At 44.7% G+C, this 18,961-nt stretch overlaps 1 protein-coding gene and 1 long non-coding RNA gene across 6 annotated transcripts in view; one reads left to right on the top strand and one right to left on the bottom strand.

Moving 5' to 3' along the window:
- The window catches only part of LOC143435381 (uncharacterized), a 54,241-nt gene extending 48,698 nt beyond the window's left edge, over positions 1-5,543 (bottom strand). The window contains exon 1 of the long non-coding RNA XR_013105618.1: positions 5,520-5,543. This is a non-coding gene — a long non-coding RNA (uncharacterized LOC143435381). The remainder of the gene's footprint in view (positions 1-5,519) is intronic.
- A 3,773-nt stretch (positions 5,544-9,316) lies between these two features.
- Pik3cb (phosphatidylinositol-4,5-bisphosphate 3-kinase catalytic subunit beta) overlaps positions 9,317-18,961 on the top strand; it is a 103,242-nt gene continuing 93,597 nt past the window's right edge. For all 5 annotated transcript variants that reach the window (XM_034484067.2, XM_034484069.2, XM_076917577.1 and 2 more), the window contains exon 1: positions 9,317-9,565. The gene's annotated coding sequence lies outside the window, so the exon portion shown is untranslated. The remainder of the gene's footprint in view (positions 9,566-18,961) is intronic.

Raw genomic sequence — 18,961 nt, 5'->3', positions numbered from 1 at the left:
TCTACAGAGTGAGTTCCATGACAGCCAGGGCTACACAGAGAAACCCTGTCTCAAACAAACAAACAAACAAACAAAAAAAAAACCCAAATCAATACAGAACAAAACCAAACAAACTCGAACCAAGAAAAAACAGAAACGTCAAAACAAAACAAAACAAAACAAAAAAAAACAGAACAACATGAACAAAGAAAAAAAGAACATCAACAATGTTGAAATCAGAATCTGTAGCCTGAGTGCTCTGGTGGGAAAACGGGAGACACAGACAGAGCTGCCTAGAAGCTGCTGGGCTCTCTAGCTTGGCCTGTGCAGAGGAAAGATGACAAAGAAGGCCTACCTCAGATAAGGCAAGAGGGGTTCCTGACACTCAAAGTTGTCTGCTGACCTCGACATACATAACCCACAGCATGGATTTGTGTCTCCCCCTCCCCCTCCCTGCCTCCTTCTTCTACTCTCTCCGCATGTTCCTAGCTGGTCCCTTCTCACCACCCCCTTCTGTCTTTTTCTGTCTCTACTCCCTTCTCAACTCCCCATCCATGCCCCAAATAAACTCTAGTCCTTACTATATCTGTCACGTGGCTGGTACCTCAGGGGAGGGAACGCCTCGGCACCCCTCTCACCTCGCCATACCACACTCTATAAAACATACCCTGGCTCCTCCTTTTTTGTAAAACACAACAGTATGTATGATATGTGTATGCACGGATGCATTTGTGTCAGTGATCTTTACTGCTGAGCCATCTTTTCTAGCCCCCGTGTTTTGATTTTTGAGACAGACTCTCATAGTGTAAACTAGGCTGATGATAAGTGTTAAAGGCACGTATCCCTACACAAGCCTTTCCTTTGATTTTTAATAAACCTGAACTTTGCTTTATACTGGATTATTTTTGGAGTTCTTTTCAGGGTCAAAACCAAGGATCTGGTTTATGTAAGTGGAGGTCCCTAAAGGATTGAAGGAACCCCCGTGGGCTGCTGTGTGGAGCTGTGCCTTTATCCCTGCCATAGCTGGTGAGGCAGCTCCTCTACTCAAAGGACTTGGACTTTGCATGCTATGTAGTGTGGGCTTTTTTGCTTATTTGCCCACAGTAGCCTTTCTTATACTTGCTCTGCTACACACAAATTCATGAATAGAAAGCTATGTTAGCATTGTAAATCTCCACTCTGGACTGGAGTGCTCCTAGTCTCTGTGTCTCTGTGTCTCTGTCTCTGTCTCTGTCTCTCTCTGTCCTGAAACCTCCCTCTGTAGACCAGGTTAGTCTTGAACTCACATAGATCCATCTGCCTCGGTCTCCCAATTGCTGGGATGAAAGTTGTGTACCACTACTGCCTGGTCATTTTTTTGTTGTTGTTGTTCACAAGCTAAATTTGTATGTCTTTTTAGAGGTCACTTTGTCCTGTTCTCCTGCCTCACTCACTACCAATGAGCTATGTCCCCAGCCATCTTTTGGTAGCTTTGCAGAAACATTTTTCTCAATTTCATTCTGAAAGTTTAGTCCGGATGGAACCTCTCTTAGCACCATTAGGGATCAAATCTACCACAGCTCTTCTATTCTATGTGCAGAGCTTCGTTATTATTGAGTGAAAAGGATAAATTTTTATTACTACATGTGTGTGTGTGCGAGAGGGTAACCTGCAGGAGTTGTTTTTCTCCTTTCAGGATGTGGATCCTGAGATTGAACTCTGGTTATCAGAGCTTAGTAGCATCAAGTACCTTTATCTGCTGAGCATCTCAGCTTAGTTTGTTAATTGGTTGGCTTGTTGGTATTTTTTATTTGCTTGTTTGTCCATTAACACATGCTTTGAGACAGGATCTGGCAGACGGCAGTGGCAGTGAGGTCTCACACCTGTAATTCCAGCTATCTCAGAGGTAGAATCAGGAGGACCAGGAGTCCAACACCAGGCTGGGCGGGCTGCATAATGACTTCAAGAGCAGCTTGTTTTGTATTCTTTCTGTAGGGAAGAACAAAATCCTACCTCTATGTGAAGACATGCCAAAGCCAATCCAGTTGGTCTGGTCATTCACCTGGCCAAGGACCAGAGCTCAGGAAGGCAGACTCACTTAACACCATGCCAGAAGATGGGAGGAATAATTATCCCTTTCAATGAGATAATGTACTTTTCCTTCCCAGAATCCCTGCTCTCTTTGCAATTGCTACAGAGGTGCCTTTCGGTTCTGCTAGACCCGCCTGCCTTTGTGAGTTTTGATTCAAAAAGATGGAATGTTTTCTTTATCCTCTTTTCTGTCTCAGATGCCACCCAGGGCCTAGGGAAGTATCCTCTGGTGCTGTGAGCCTTTTTACTCTTTCTCTGAACCCTTCTTCCCTGCCACGTGATCACTTATTCCCTTTGTGGCTGACCTCCATACCAGTTTAACTCAAATGGTATGGCCTTTTCTCCTTTCCATTTTTCATCTCCCTTCTCTGAGTAGCTGCTGAGATGTCTACCTTGCATGCCCTATTGTTTGTCTTTTAAACTCTAAAACTACGGTCCTCAAGTCTCCTTCTGAGTTCGGGTTCCAATACTTTCCTTAAGGAGATTCAGAACTCAAGGTAAGGATTCGAGGGGAGACTTGCCCAATATTCTTGCAACATCTGATGAGCCCCTGTGTACTCGTGCATATGTGCATGCCTGTGTGTTGTGTGCATGTGTGTTGTGTGCATACTCATGGGGAGGTGAGAGTATCGCATACTGCTCAGTTATTCCATTGTGTAGGTTCTAGAGACAGAAATCAGTCCCTGGAGCCTTGTAGCAAGTACTGTTATCAGCTGAGCCACTTCAGTGGCCCTATAGTGTAAACCATGATCACGATCACGTAAGAGGAACATTTATAAACCCCTGTGCAGGGCGTAGGAATTGAAGATTAGGGAAGTTACTTCGTTTATTTGTTCTGTCCCCACCCTTTGAGATTGAGCAAGGTAGGTTTTTTGTTTTTGAGAGGGATCCTGTACCTGCAAGCTTCCTCATTCATTTGCATAAGAATTTTCAAACCCGACACATACTTCTGAGCGCCACTTAACTAATTATCAGATCCTTGTACAAAAATTCAAACTGCCTGTTGGAACAGGTTTGCAATGCCAGCACTCTAGAGTCTGAGATTGTCACTAGTTCAAGGCAAGCCTGAGCTACATAGCAAGACCGTTTCGAAAATAAAAATCAAGTTCAGACTGCCTTATTCACTACTGCTTTTATTATTTTAGTTATTATTATTTTTTAATTGTAGTATGTAGATTCGGCTCAGAGGCTTCTCCAGGCTAGTCAAGTGCACTGAAACCACCTGAGGACCTACTAAGATCTGGAACCTTGTTGCAAGCACTGGCTGTTTGTTCTTCCAGAGGACTCAGGGTTAATTTCCAGCACCCACATGGCAGCTCACACCAATGCACATAAAATAAAAAGAAATAACTTCAACACCAAACTAAACAAAGCAAAGAGGAAGGAAAGAAGGAAGGAAGGAAGGAAGGAAGGAAGGAAGGAAAGAAGAAAGAAAGAAAGAAAGAAAGAAAGAAAGAAAGAAAGAAAGAAAGAAAGAAAGAAAAAAGATGGCCCAGAGAGGGTAAAATTACTACAGCCAAGTCTGAAGATCTGAATTTGATCCTTAGGACACACAGAGGAGAGAAGCAGTTCCTGTAAGATGCAGCATGAGTATGTTCCCTTCCCACAATAAATAAATAAATAAATAAATAAATAAATAATCACTGTAATACAAAATTAAAAACAAACAAGCACCAATTTATGTAAATCACTATGAGTCATTGGGACTCACGTGGCAATGCACTTCTGGATATCTGTTCTCCCACTTCAACATGTGGGTGTGCCTTTCTTAGTAAACTCTCCATTTCTGTCTCTCTTTTGTGTGTCCCTGGCCCATTTCTTTTTCTGGGACACAAAACCTGGAAACCAGTGGGTTTCTACACTCAACCACACCTGTGATATTCTCTGGCTGGCTGGCTTTGTGTATGTGTCTGACTTTTTGAAAAATTTCAGACAGAGTACTGCATTGTCTTTCCAGACTACTAACTAAATTGCTTATGCTGGCTTTGGGTTTAGTCTGTAGTCCCCACAGACCCTGAACCCTCAATTCTCCTGACTTAGCCCCTTGAGTAGCTGGTATAATAGATCAGAGCCACCAGGGATGACTTTGTTTTTAAAATAAAGATCTGAAGAACCAGTCATGGTGGCAACTATCTGCAATCCAAGAATTGAGAAGACGCAAACAGAGACAGGGCACAGGAGTGCACGTGTGTGTGTGTGTGTGTGTGTGTGTGTGTGTGTGTGTGTGTGTGAGTGTGTGTATTTGGGGGGGGTAATCTGATTTGTTGGGCTTTATTTATTATTTTATTTTGAAAGAAAAGGGCTATAATGAAGCCCATTCCTCTCTCTCTCTCTTTCTCTCTCTATCTCCTTTTCCTCCTTCTTCTTTTTGAAGGTAATTTTTTAAAGCGATTCTCTTTGAAGTTATGACTTTGTTTTGAAAGAGCCTTGAGAGCCGCCTAGGAGGGTGACTGGTACCCCAAGAATTTATCAGTGAATCAGGACAAGCTTCAGGTGGGCCACTAGTGCTGTGTGGACACTTTTACCTCAGTCATTCTTTCGAAAAGCTCTCTTGTATTGCTTATGTAGGCCTTAAACTCCAAAAACTTCACCCCGCCCCCCCCCCCCCCCCCCCCATACTGGAGAATAAGGCCTGATCCTCCTGGAAGCTGAACATTCTTTCTCTCTCCCTGAGCCACCCAGCAGCCCTTCCTTTCTTCCTAAGTAGTTTGTACTCTGTGTAAACTGTTTACTTACTTGGATTATCTTCCTTAAATATAAAAGTAATTTAAATTGTGCTTTAGAGAGGCTTGTCAACAACAAACAGGGCAGAGCCTTGGTTGATAAATAGTTCACTGAATAGTCCACATTCCACAAGGCAGAGTCACACTCAGACCTCTTCGGTAACAGGACTCCTCTCTGATCCCACTCCTTACATATGCTGGCAGGAAATGATTTGTAAAGTATCCGATTTATTATCCCCTATGTTTATGTACAGGGCGACATCACTCTAGGTCCACACGTTTACAATGAGAACTATTTGTTAAACTACAGTGTGAAATGGCCTTCTCAGTTTGCAAGGCTGGTTTCCCAGCCTACTTCCTGCCCTTGGAGCTACCCTTGAGGCCACACTGTCATACTCACTAGCCATCTGTCTCCCTGCTTCTGTTTTCTTTCTTCAATGACAGTCATTCCCTCAGTAAATTACAGTCCTCTTATATGTTTTTTTTTGTTGTTATTGAGACATAATCTTAAGTAGCCCAGGCTGGCTTGGAACCCATTATGTCTCAGAGGCTGGCCTTACTTCAGGACCCTCCTTCCTCCATGTCCAAAGTACTAGGACAACTGTCATGTGCTACCACTTATAGAATATAAATGCTTCCTTATGAAAATATATGTATATTCAAACTAGACACATTATAGATACACCACGATAATATGAAAAATTATCGTGATAAAATGAAATCATATCTAAGCATGATGACTCATACCTGTAATCCCAGGCCTTGGGAGGATTTCCACCCATTTCAGGTCCAGCCTAGGATACACAGCAAGTCAACCTGGAGTTACAAAAAAAAAAAAAAAAAAAAAAACCAAAACAGTTCTACTATTAAATAAGAAGCAATTTGCAATCAATAAAGTCTGAAAGAGAGAAAACCAGTTTCTCCAGTGGAGTGTCACAGTATTATATAAACCATACTCCAGGTAGGTTTCAGGCTCAAGAGTGGCTAACCTACACATATTCAGCTTCATGTTATGTGTGTGTGTGTGTGTGTGTGTGTGTATTTGAGAGAGAGAAAACACAAAGTTGGGTGAGTGAAAAGGTGGGAGGAAATCTGGGAGGATTTGGGGGAGGGTAAAGAATACAATCTAAATATATTATACAAAAAATAGAATTTTTAAAAAAAGAAGTAATTAAAACAAAACAAACAACAGAAAAAAATGATTCAAGATGAGCATGGTGATCAATATCTGTAATCCTCTCACTTGGGAAGCTGAGATAACTGGATTGTAGTGAGTTCAAGGCCAGCCAGGATCACTTAAATAAAACAAAACCTGACACTGTCTCAAAAATTTTCAATAAAAATAAAGAATAAGCAAATCAACTAACAAACTGTGGGCTAGGGATGCAGGATGGCATAGCAATGGCAAGCATCCTACGGGGCCCAGGGATCAACGCCAGCACATACCCTCACTCTTAAGGGGCCAAGTCAGCATTTATACACTTGTAAGCAATAAAGTCAAGTATAAAGCATTTATGAAAAGATCCTTTTCTGGCCTGAGCCAAGAAGAGATGGGGATGGGGCAGTTTTCTGACTCATCTTCTCTCTCTGAAGTTCCACCCTCTCTTATCGATAGGTTTCCCAATGTGGTTTGTCTCGTCTGTCTCTGCACAAGTGGCTGAGGCCTGTTCCCCCACACCCCAATCCCCAGCTTTATCTGTCTTTTTCTGTCTCCTTCCTCCTGAGGTTTTTGTCACTGGCACTAACATGGAAGGCTGGATCTTCTCTCCTGGTCTTTGAAGGGAAGAGAGAGGGAGGGAGAGAGAGAGAGAGAGAGAGAGAGAGAGAGAGCCAACATTGTGGGTAGAGCAAGATGAGGTTTTCTCTGATATGTCAGTTTCTCGGATCGTAATTAATTTATGCCATGTGTAATTCTCCCCAGTTTTCCAAAAACAAGTTAATGAGAACCGTAATGCACACCTGCAATCCCAGAATTTCAGATATTCAAGACTGTCAAAATTAAATAAATAATAAAGACATCTAAACAAACTAGTGGACTGGATTCCCCATTGTGCCCGAGCCCCACTTCCAGTTCTTCCTGTTTGTTTGCCACTATGAGCAGTGTCGTACTAAATGTTTACCTCAGACTTTTGTCTGGCTGAGGAAATCATTGCCAACTTTGATTTTTTGGGTTTTTTTTTTTTTTGTTTTGTTTTTTTTGTTTTGTTTTTGGTTTTTCGAGACAGGGTTTCTCTGTGTAGCCCTGGCTGTCCTGGAACTCACTCTGTAGACCAGGCTGGCCTCGAACTCAGAAATCCGCCTGCCTCTGCCTCCAAGCGCTGGGATTAAAGGCGTGCGCCACCACAGCCCGGCTGCCTTTTCTTTTATAAGGACACTTATCTTTGGGGTTAGGTCCATTCTAAAGTAAGGATGACCTAATTTTCAAGCCATTAGCTTAATTAAACCTGCAAACACTATGTTTCCAGCTAAGGTCACAGTCACAGATTCCATAAGGATGTATCTTTGGGATGCATGTACTCTTATCTCCTGATTCATGTCTCTTTCATTGCTGCATTGGGGATGGGGGTGGGTGGCTACCTGAACCTAGCTTCCTGGGGTGAGAGGCATTTAATCCTTTCCTCTAAAACAGCCCACTATTCTGTTTGCACCCTTCCAAGCTATTGCATTTCATTTCAGGTTTGAAGCTTTTAAAACACGCAGGAATACAAATCAAAGCACGAAGGTGTGATTAAATCATCCACATACATCCAAAACGCACTCATTCTTTATAGGTTACTGATGACAAGTGGATGAGGTTCTCAGCACCAAAACAATGCAAAAAGGAATACATCACAGAACTCTTATCACACACAGATTCAAAATATACTGGTATACAATCTAATCTCCCAGAGTAGCTTTTCCAGTACTGCAGAGCAATACTATCGGCAAAGAACAGGATAAAAACTAGGCCTAAATCTAGAGTTTATGATAGTATATTCCTATTCTAGCCTCTTCATCTCCACTACCCACAGAAACTTCACAGGTATTTGACTGGCAAGCATTCTCTCTCTCTCTCTCTCTCTCTCTCTCTCTCTCTCTCTCTCTCTCTCTCTCTCTCTCTCTCCCTCTCCATCTCCATCTCTATCTCTCATTTCTCTGTGTAGTCCTAGCTATCCTGGAACTTGCTCTGTAGACCAGGCTAACCTCGACTCACAGATCTGCCTGCCTGGCTTGTATCACTGTGCCCAGTGTTTTCATAACCCTTTTCTGCTTGGTCAGAAAGCCATAGCTAGTCGAGTGCAAGATACTTTCGCTTCTGTCCTGGGCATAAGACTGACCTTGTGGTGGAGGGGAAGGAAGCTTGTTGGTACAAGGGTTGAGGGTCAACTTGTGGAGCTCTTTTACTGACAATTTTGGCTGTGAGCTCGCTAAATATTCATTGGACTACTGCAAAGACGGGGCTTCACAGTTAGGTTAAGCATTTGATGTCCTACTGGCAGTGGGCTGAAGCCTCAAAAGCCAGCTCCACATACATTTACTTGTAGAAACTCCAAACTCGGTACAAGCGTGGTGAAATAAATAGGTTAACCTCTGTTTTTTTTTTTTTTTTTTTTTTTTTTTTTGTTTGTTTTTTGAGTCAGAGTCCCTGCTATGCAGCCTTGCCTAGTCTGCAACTCACGAAGTAAGCTAGCTGGCCTGGCACTGCACCTGCCGTAGGGTCCTGAACACTGAGCTTTATAGGCGTTAACCACCACACTTTGTTTTTTTTTTTTTTTTTTTTTAATCACTGAGCTACATCCCCAGAATCAAACTATTGTTTTGCCACCTTGTCTCATTTTCGTTCTACTGGTGGATTCTATCCCAGACCGCTCAAGTATTTGCTTGAATTGTTAGAGCGGCATTAGGTTACAGTAGGTTTACTATACACAAACAAAAAGATTACAAGTATCCCACGCAGGACCTCTTAGGCTCTGTGAATGCCCTGCCGTTGATCTCTAACCCCAGCGTCCAAGGTTTGGCTGACAGTAAGTGAAATTCAAGCGTCTCACTAAAGGAAGAGGCTTGAAATTTCCCGACAGCAGGAAGACAGAGGCGAGAAAAGAAAAAAAAAAAAAAAAAAAAAAAAAAAAAAAAAGCGCTGGGCGAAGTGTAAGGTTTGGCAGCCAAACGTCAGCTGCGGTGGTGCAGAGGCGAACACAGAAGTGTTTCAAAGGCTAGACTCTTTAAATCTAAATGATCGTTCACATCGCAGGGAATGGAAGGCCAGCTGGGCCGTGGGAACAAAGGGGTGTCTGCGGAGAAGCGGAACCGGGAGGTGCAGGTTTTCCCGAAGGCGGCGAGCGGGGGCCTGCAGACACCGCAGTGCTCCGCGAACCAACCCAAGCGCGCCGGCAGAGCAGCAGGAACGCCGCACAGACAGCCGCACAGGGCGAGGCCGGTGCTACCTCCCCTCGAGGGGCGGGGTCAGGACGAGCCTTGCGCGGTGGGTGGGCGGGGCCGCCTGGAGGCGGGCGTCGGGGGATTGGCCCTAGAGGGTAGGCGGGACCCGGCAGCGGGGAGGAGAGCCCGGGAGGCTCGCGCGCGTACTCGCGCAGGCGCGGGCACGGCGGTGGCGCGCGCGTGCTCCGTCGGGCGGTGCAGCGGCTGAGACGGAGCCGGCCATGGTCGTGGGCGGTGGGCGGGTGTCGCGCTGAGCCCCGAAGGCAGCAGGAGGCTGGGAGCTGGGCATGCGGGTGCCGGAGCCGGGCGGGCGCGGCTGCGGGAGCTGCTGACGGCGTTGCGGGATCGGGAGCCAGTGGCGGCGCGCGGGGCAGGTGAGCGCGGGAGGCGGCGCGGGCTGCGGCGCTGGCGGCTCAGGCGGGCGCTTCCTGCCGGGCTCGGCCGCGGGCGCGCGGGCTCCGAGGTACGCGGCGCCCAGGCCTCGGGCGGCGGACGCCGAACTGCGGAGGGCGCCCAGTGGGCGATCACAGAGGGCGCGGGTGCGGAACGGCCGAGCCGGTGTCGGTGGGGACGCCCGGCGGCTGCGGACCTTCAAGTGCCTCGGCGCGGCGTTCGCGGCGCGATTCCGGGCTCTCCGGTTTCGGACCGGTCAGAGTGCCGGTGCCGTCGCTAACCGGTCCCGCGCGGCCTTGGTTGAAATACCCCGGGGAGATGTGAAGCGGGGATTGTGAATACTCACCTCCCGGGGTCGCGGGAGGCCGAGCTAACCTCGCTCTAAGTGCTCAGTGGACGGGAGCTCTTGGGAGCAGCCCGCTGCAGCATCCTTGCTGGCTCTGGCTTGTTTCTTCGTGGAGGTTGGCATTGGGGGCAAATTTATTTCCGAACCGCTCTAGTGTTGCAATAAGCTCAACTCGAGTTGCTTAATGAAGAAGCCTGTTATCTTACAGCGGCCAGAGTAGGATTCTGTAGTCTATTGGTAGAATTCTGTAGTTTCTCTCTTGCAAAGGCTGACTTGGAAACCTGTCTTAGGTACGGAGTGAATTAGTGCTGCGAATCCTATCAGAATCACAGTTTACACACCTTGGAAGATGATGGGACATGTTACCTGACATGCTTTGGTATTTAACTCATCTGAAGTGACGCTTAAATTGTCACTTGTTACAGAGTATAAACACAGGAAGAGTATGGAAACATACTCTTTTTTTTTTCTTTCTTTCTGCATTGCTACATCCTAAGGGAGTGACAAGTGCTTTTGTAAACATTATTGTGGGCAGTGTTACTTACTGTCTGGTGAAGTCATCATAATTAAATTAGATGAGTATTTATTCTGAAGTGTTGAATGGATGTTTGGGAATATGATTCGTAATGAAATCTCCAAGGAGTCTGAGTTTCCAGGAGTTCATTATCACTTGTGGATTATGGTACTACTTTGTAAGGTTTTTGTTGTTGTTGTTGTTGTTTTGGATCTTTTGAGACAGAACTTCGCAGTGTTAGACTTCAGTAGTCTGGAACTCACTCTATAGACAAGGCTGGCTTTGATTTATGCCTCTTTCTCCCTTGTCCTTGGATTACAGAACTCAGTATATTCAGAATAGATGTTAAAAAAGAAAGTTAAGCCATGGGACTAGAAGCAATGGGAAGGGGCACACAAGTGGATCTCAGGGGTTTGCTGGTGGACCTGCTAGTTTAACTGAATCTTGGCACCCTAGGCCAATGAGAGACCCTACCTCAAAAAATAAGATGTGTGACATCTTAGGAAGGACACCCGAGGTTGGCTTCTAGCTAGGACATACATACATGCACACACAGATTTTTTTTGTTTGTTTGTTTGTTTGTTTTTTCTTTTTCGAGACAGGGTTTCTCTGTGTAGCCCTGGCTGTCCTGGAACTCACTCTGTAGACCAGGCTGGCCTCGAACTCAGAATTCCACCTGCCTCTGCCTCCCAAGTGCTGGGATTAAAGGCGTGTGCCACCACTGCCCGGTGCACGCACAGATTTTTAAAAAAGAAAATAGAACTGTGTAGAAAGTCTATGATGTGTCAGAGATCAGGGCGGCTTGGATTAAGGCTATTGCCTAAGTTTCAGAAGGCAAAAATCCGAACTGGTAAAATTGAAATTGTCTTCACTAAAGCCTTGTGATTCACACATTGACGAGGACAGTCCACCTTTGGGGTGTTTTACAAAGTGGAAACATTGGGTTGGTTTTCTTGTGGTCTAAAGATCATTGGCCTGACAACAAGTCGGATGTTGATTTATTTTAATTTTTTTTGAACCCAGGGCTTTTTATATTAGGCAAGTGCATTCCTTCAGAGCTTTTGTGTCGGCAGCCCCATTGCATACTAAAAAACAAACCCCAAAGCAAACCCAAAACAGAATATTGCTCTATCCTCAGGCTGGCCTGTGACTTACTGTACTGTGTCGATCCTGCTTCCTGTATCTCTGGGCGATCCTGTATCTCCCCTCCCTAGAGAGCTGGGATTCCACCATACACCTGTAAACCACGCCTGGCTTAATGCTGAGCTGTGGATCACACTTGGCTTCCTGCACTCTAGTTAAGCACTTTAGTACCAGTTGGGCCACCCCCTCCACGTGTGAATGCTGAGGATTGAACCCAGGGCTTCACACATGGTAAGATGCCCATAGCTAATGTCCCTAGCTCTGTCTTCCTGCTTTGGTTTTTATTTTTTGCAGGTAGATCGATCCCTAATCAACTTGTTTTGTGAATGTCAGCAAATTATATGGCAAGCAAAACTGAATCCTGTAGCCTAGATGATTTTTTTTTTAACCCCTCCCAAGACAGGGTTTCTCTGTGTGGCCCTGGCTGTCCTGCAACTCGCCCTGTAGACCAGGGTGGCCTCAAACTCAGAAATCCGCCTGCCTCTGCCTCTGGAGTGGCTGTGCCACCACTGCCCAATTGTCTGCTTTTAGGTTGTTGCTCTTACTACCTCCTATGTAAAGGCTGAGGGTCAGAAGTGACATCTTGGTTTGGCTCTAGACTGTGACCTAAGTCAGAGTTGAAAAAGCCCAGTCTCTCTGGACCTCAGAATTTGAAATGATAAACATTAGATAAATATGTGTCAGAGAGGAAGAGGTGGTTTTGGTGGAGACGCTGTATGACAGGAGAATCATATAATGGCAGGGAACTTCCTAGGCCTTAGAGTTTTTAGGCTTTCTTCCCTTTGTTTCAGCCTCACACCTTGCCTTGAAAACAGTCCAGATCCCAGGGCCTCCTGGCGGTCTCTCTTCATTTCTTTACCTGTGTTCATCCTGAATGATGCCATTCTCTTTCCTCTTTACATATTATCACATGTTGTTGACTCAGATTTTTATCACCAGTCCTGAGTATTAAACTTCAGCTATATCTAGACCTATACATTTTTTATTTTCTTTTAATTTTTGCGGGAAGGGGATCTGGATAGGATGGAGGTTTTCTGGTTCTGGAGATGGAATCCAGACTGGCAGTGTTGGTATATGCCTTTAATCTCAGCACTTGGGTGGCAGAGGCAGGTGGATTTCTGAGTTCGAGGCCAGCCTGGTCTACAGAGTGAGTTCCAGGAGAAACCCTGTCTAGAAAAACCAAAAAAAAAAAAAAAAAAAAAAAAAAAGAGAGAGAGAGAGAGAGAGAGAGAGAGAGAGAGAGAGAGAATATCCAGCTGCATGTCCAACGTTGAACTGCCCTTCTGGCCCCTGGCTCTGTTTCTAGGCATCCTTTTTAAATTATTTTTAAAGTTTATTTTACGGCTATGAGTGTTTTACCTACATGTATGTTTGTGAGTCATGTGAATGACAGGTTGTCAGTGGAAGCCAGAGAAGCCAGAGAAGGGCATTGGATTCTCTAGATCTGGAATTGCAGATGGTAAATTTTAGAAGTAAATTTGAAAGGTTACGTGCAGAGTAGAGGGAGCGATGAATGAGGAGGTGGTTTATGAATGCTGCCTGTAATACCGACACTTGGAGGGCTGAGTCAGGAGAATCTTCAAGAGCCAGCCTGGGTTGTGTGTGAGTTTTAGGCTGGCGTGACCACTGATGGAGAGAGACACTGTCTTAAAAAAACAGAAACTGGACCCAGGTTCTCTGCAAGTCCAGTGGGTGCTCCTAGCACACACCCCTCCCTGCAGTGCCATTTGTAGGCATTTTAAATGTAATATGGTTAGGACTGGGCTTTAACTTAGTGGATAGAGCACTTGTCTAGCATGCTTGCAGGAATTGTTTCATACTGTGTGTGTGTGTGTGTGTGTGTGTGTGTGTGTGTATGTATGTATGTATGTGTGAGTGTGATGTTCAGATAGAGAACTCCTAACCTATTTTCCACTTGCTTTGAGACAGGGCCTACTGGAGCCCAAGTTGGCTTAAAACTCCTGATCCCTCTGTGTCTCAAGTGCTGGAATAACAGGCATGTACTTCTATGCCCAGCAGCCTGTTCAGTTTATGAGTCTTTCCCACCCAACTCTCTATCCTTGAGTGAAAACTCCAGTGGCCATACATTTTGTTTGGTTTTTACAGTGTCTCTCTCCTGCTGTGGAGCTCACTGAGTAACCCAGGCTGGCCTTGAACTCTTGGGGATTTTCCTGCCTTGGTATTCCAAGGGTTGTGATTACAGAAATGCATCTATAAGTCCCCTTTAGCCCCACTGTTCCTTCTACCTACACACCCAGCCCTTTAAGCCTTTCAAATTCACTTCTCAGATATATCAGGATTGATTTTTCTTCACATATCTACTTGCCAACATCTTTGTTCCTCCTGGATTGTACTTTCTCATCTCTCCTCCTCTCCTGCCCCTCTTCAGCCCTTCCCTGCCTTGCCTTCTATCATATCTTTCTGCATTAGGGTCTGATTGTATAGTCCAGGCATCCCTGAGACTTGTGAGTTTCTTGCCTACACTTCCCATGTGTTGGGATTGCAGGTGTGCACTACCACAGCAATCAGCAATTTCTACCATTCTTCTGTACCCGTGGCTTCTCGTTAACAGAAGAAAATCCAAACCTTATTTTCATATCCTCTAATTGCTTTGCCTACTCTGTTGTACTACTCTGTTTGCTTTGCAAACTCTGTTGACAGGGTTTCACTGTGTAGCTCTGGCTGGCCTAGATTTGCTGTGTAGACCAGGCTGCCCTCAAACTCACAAGAGATCCACCTCCCTCCTTGCCAATGGTGTGCTGGGATCAAAAGTGTGAGAACCTTCCATTACATGTATGAATGTGTGTGTGTATGTGTGTGTGTGTGTGTGTGTGTGTGCACGCCTGTATCTGGCAGCATAATCCTCTCAATCTTTTGTTTCAGCTACCACATTTTACTTTATTTGGGGAAAAAATCCCTATTATCTGGTTTCTACTCACTACTTTTTTGAAAGGATAGTCATATGGTATAAAGAGACAAATCATTCAGGATTTCTCCCTGGGTCTTCTTGAAATGTCAATCCTGTAAATTTTACAGCAGGTTGGTTAGCAAAGAAGGGTCATAGAAAAATCAGAAGTGGCCTATACCTGCAATCCCAGCACCCAAGAAGCTGAAGCAGAAGGGTTGCCATGAGTCAAAGGCTAGCCTGGGCTACTACAATACGAGACCCTGTCTCAGAAGACAAAAAGCAAAATTTGAAGTCTGCAAGTGCATTGTCAAAGTAGAAATACAGGGGAAGATGTTGGAATGTAAAGTCTTAGAAGCAGAATAGTCATGAAATGCAAGGAGAGAAAGGTGATGACTCTTGGATTCCCGTCTTCCCCTCCCCTTGTATTTCCTGGTTTATTTGGGCTGGCTTTTTAAGGAGAGCTTGTGCTCCTGGAACAGTCTGAAACGTCCCTGCGAACCTCTGAGTGGTGTCCTTCCAGTGAGAAGGTTTCTGTTTTATTGCAGTCAAGGTCTGCCTTTCTGTAGTCCTGGTGTTGGCTCCACTCTGCGTTTTGGAATGGTTCTAGCTTGTGGATTTGTTTTTGCACATATTCCATGATTTTCTCTTGGTCAATAATTGACTCAAAGGTTGTAGTCAGTGAGGGAATGTCAAGGATTAGATGCATGGTTGGAATTAGATGGTCTGTTATGCAGCCCTGGCTGTCCTGGAGCTTGATATGTGGACAGACCAGGAAAGGTGTGCATACCACTCGTGGGTGACTAAGGAGATTTTTAAATTAAAAGGTATTTCTTGTTACTTTGAATTGCTTTGAGATAGATCTCAGTATGTATCTAAGGCTGGCCTGGAACTTATACCCTTATGTCTCAGACTCTGGGGTGTGCTGACATAGACTTTGTGGCATCCTGGCATAATTTTTTTTTCCCCCGAGACAGGGTTTCTCTGTGTAGTCCTGGCTGTCCTGGAACTGACTCTGTAGACCAGGCTAACCTCGAACTCAGAAATCCGCCTGCCTCTGCCTCCCAAGCGCTGGGGTTAAAGGCATGCACCACCACTGCCTGGCTTTTTTTTTTTTTTTTTTTTAATGCATTCCTTATTGTGTATGTGTGTGTCTAGGGTTGAGAAGAGGATGCCACACAGCATCTGTGGGGAGGACAGGGGCAACTTTCTGGAGTCTGTTCTTTATTTCTGCTGTGTGGGCCTCGAGGGCCAAACTCAGGTTGTCAGACGTGCCATTACCTGCTGAGCCATATCCTTGCCGCCCATCTCCCACCTCCCAATCTATGATAAAATTCCCATACATTTATTGTTAGCATGCTAGATAGTGTGAGGATTATGTTCTGAACTCAGCCTTCTATCTCAGTTTTGTTTTTGTTTTGAATACAGGGTCTCTGTTAGCTCTGGCTGTTAAGATCAGCCTGACCTTGAACCCACAGAGATTCTCCTGCCTCTGTCTCTTGTGCTGGGATTAAAGACAAGTACTAGCCCAACGTGGTTCTATTTTTAGTAGTCAAGAGGGAAGAGGCAGGTGGATCAGTCTCTGAGTTGGAGACTACCCTGGTATACAGAGTTCCAGGACAGCAGGGACTACCCAGAGAAACCCTGTCTTGAAAATACAAAATAAATAAGCATACAGACAAACAAACAAACAAGAAAACATAAAGATATGCATTACTATGCCTGGCTTAGCTTTTCTTCCTCTTCTTCCTCTTTCTCTCTTTCCTATGTATGTGAGTGTTCTTTTTGCATGTATACATGCATGTCAGAAGACAGCATCAGATCACATTGTGAGCTACCGTGTGGTTGCTGGGAATTGAACTCAGGACCTCTGGAAGAACAACCAGTGTTCTTAACTGCTGAGCCATCTCTCTAGCCCAGCTTTTCTTCTTGATCTCTTTCTTTTTGTGTATGCATTCTGGTAGCCTGTTCATTTTATTCTAGCACCATTTTTGGTAGTCAGTTTTCTGATGACTGAGGGATGTTACACCACCCCTGCTTTTAGTGCTTTGCAAATGTGGCTGTTCAGTTTCTTACTTCATTCCAGCCTAGTATGCTTATTTTAGTGTTCCATTACTTCCCCAGAAAATATATAAATCCTTGATTTGTTTTTCTGGGGACTGTGGGAGTGGGGCAGGGTCGCCATCTCTAGCCTAGGCTAACCTGGAATGTTAGGATTATGTAAATCAGTACGTGGCCTATAAAATAGCTCTTATAACATTAACCAGATAACCTGAGGTTTGGTTCCTTAATTGGGAATAATATACTGCTGAAATCTAACAGCCCTTTTTTGTAGTGTTATTATGATCTAGGCTTTCAGTTTCCAATTGCCCTGTGGTTTGGTTCCTCTAAAGCTGAGGTCACTGGGGAGACCACCAGGGAAGTGATCATTTGCCTTAGACAGGAATGTGATCCCGAATTATCCATGCCTGAACCGGAGGATTAAGTAGATTAAAAGAAATCGGGTAGTAATCCAGAAGCTTTATTTTAAACTACAGTTTATCCACATTCCTGACCATAGTTTGTCCCTTGGCAGTTCTAATAACTAAGAATATTTTCTAACTTTATTCTGTTCACAAACTGTATTCTTCCTGTTTCTTGAAGTAAGGACAGTTTGGGGAAGTAAGGAAAAGATGGAAGGCATTCAAGTAGTTTGATGACCAACCTGCATTGCCCACATAATTTGGTGCTGACTGTGGTCAACCACAGGATCCTTAGAGTGAAGACCAGAATTCCATGAATTCCTTACCTGCTGAGCCACTGAAAGACATTTTCAGTGGCTGGCAACAAGAGGTCAAAACTCCATTTGGATACATTTTTATATTACCAGTTTAAACAATTGAGATTTTCAGATCTGAACAACTGACATTTTTAGATGATCAGAATTATAAATATAATCAAAGTTGGAGTATGCTTCATTTAAAATAAATCTATGGCAGTTTTCATAGAAATAAATACCGTGAAGGCCTGCCTGCCTGTCATCTGAAGCATGAGAGATACTCCCACGCCCCAGGCAAGATCTCAGTTTGGAGCTCAGGTTGGCCTGGCTTGTGATCCTCCTGCCTTAGCTTCTGGTTGAGAGATGTTTTTAAGGCCAGGTCACCACTACCTCACACAGATTTCGTATAATAGCTTGATAATTTTCATCAATTAGTTGACATAGCGTTTAAAGTTACTGGTTTTGCAGTGTTGGGAATAGAATCCAGGGCTGTCTGTGTGCTGGGCAAGCCCTCTAACGCTAAGCCACGCCCTCAGTTCCATATTCTTGTTTTTCTTTGAAGCAGGGTCTTATGGTTTAGCTAAGGTTGTCCCCAGAGTCAGGATGACCTTCTCCCCTGCCTGGGTCCCACCACACCCAGTTCGTTATTAACTCATGCTGTATGACTTCACCTTTATTCTAGTGTTTTTATTTTGTGTTATTGAATATGAACCCAAGGCCTCATGCACACTGACCACTAGACGGAGTGAGGTGGTGGTGGTGGTGTGGTAGTGGTGGTGTTTGGAGACAGTCTTGCTATGTAGACCTGGCAGACCTAGCTACTACTCTGTGTGGCCCAGGCTGGCTGAACTTTGAGCATTTTCCCTTTAATAATCTCTGTAGTCCCGAGATTGCAATAGCACTTGCCTAGTGAGTGCTGATGACTGAGCCCAGGGCCTCCGGAGTGCTAAGCAAGCTACCAAGTGAGTCACTGACCTGTATTTTGTTTTTGTTTTAGAGACAACATCTCAAATAGTTTAGGCTGGCTGGCCTCTTAACTGCTGCTGAGCCTCCCCTCCCCTGCTCCTCCTGCCTCTGCTTCTGTTGGCTGGCATTACTGATGTTACTATGCTCGCACAAGCTTCCTCTTAGGACCTTTGCCTCCTAAAGCTGTGTCTGTGTGTAGAGCATATTAGAAAAACTCCCAAGTCTCCTACTGTAGATGGGACGAGGGAGACTCACAATAACAAATGTTTATTGGATGTTTACTTACATGTCAGGCTGTGCTAAGTGCTTTCTGTAATTTTTATAACAACTCTCTAATGAAGGTATTAATGACATCACCACTGAGGAAACTGGAATTGCAGGAAGTTACATGTCAAACCGAGCAAAGTTTTTGATAGTAGAGTCAGATGTAAGAAAAAATATTGTTTTATGTATATGGCTTTTTGTCATTTATTTTTATTTCATTTGCACAGGTGTTTTGCCTGCATGTATGTCTGTGCGTAGGATCCCCTGAAATTGGAGTTACATTGAGACAGTTGTGAGCTAGCTGCCTTGTGGGATTGGGAATTGAACCTGGGACCTCCAGTAGAGAAGCTGGTGCTCTTAATCACTGGCTCATCTCTCCAGCCTGTGTATGGATGTTTTGCCTGTATGTGTGTCTGTGGATCACTTGTGTGCCTGGTAACCAAGGAAGCTAGAAGAGGGCCTTGGATTCCCTGGGATTGGA

This window comes from Arvicanthis niloticus, chromosome 21 (genome assembly GCF_011762505.2).
Source record: "Arvicanthis niloticus isolate mArvNil1 chromosome 21, mArvNil1.pat.X, whole genome shotgun sequence".
NCBI lineage: Eukaryota > Metazoa > Chordata > Mammalia > Rodentia > Muridae > Arvicanthis > Arvicanthis niloticus.
The sequence above is the reverse complement of the archived record's forward strand: the minus strand, read 5'-3'. Positions and strand labels throughout refer to the sequence as shown.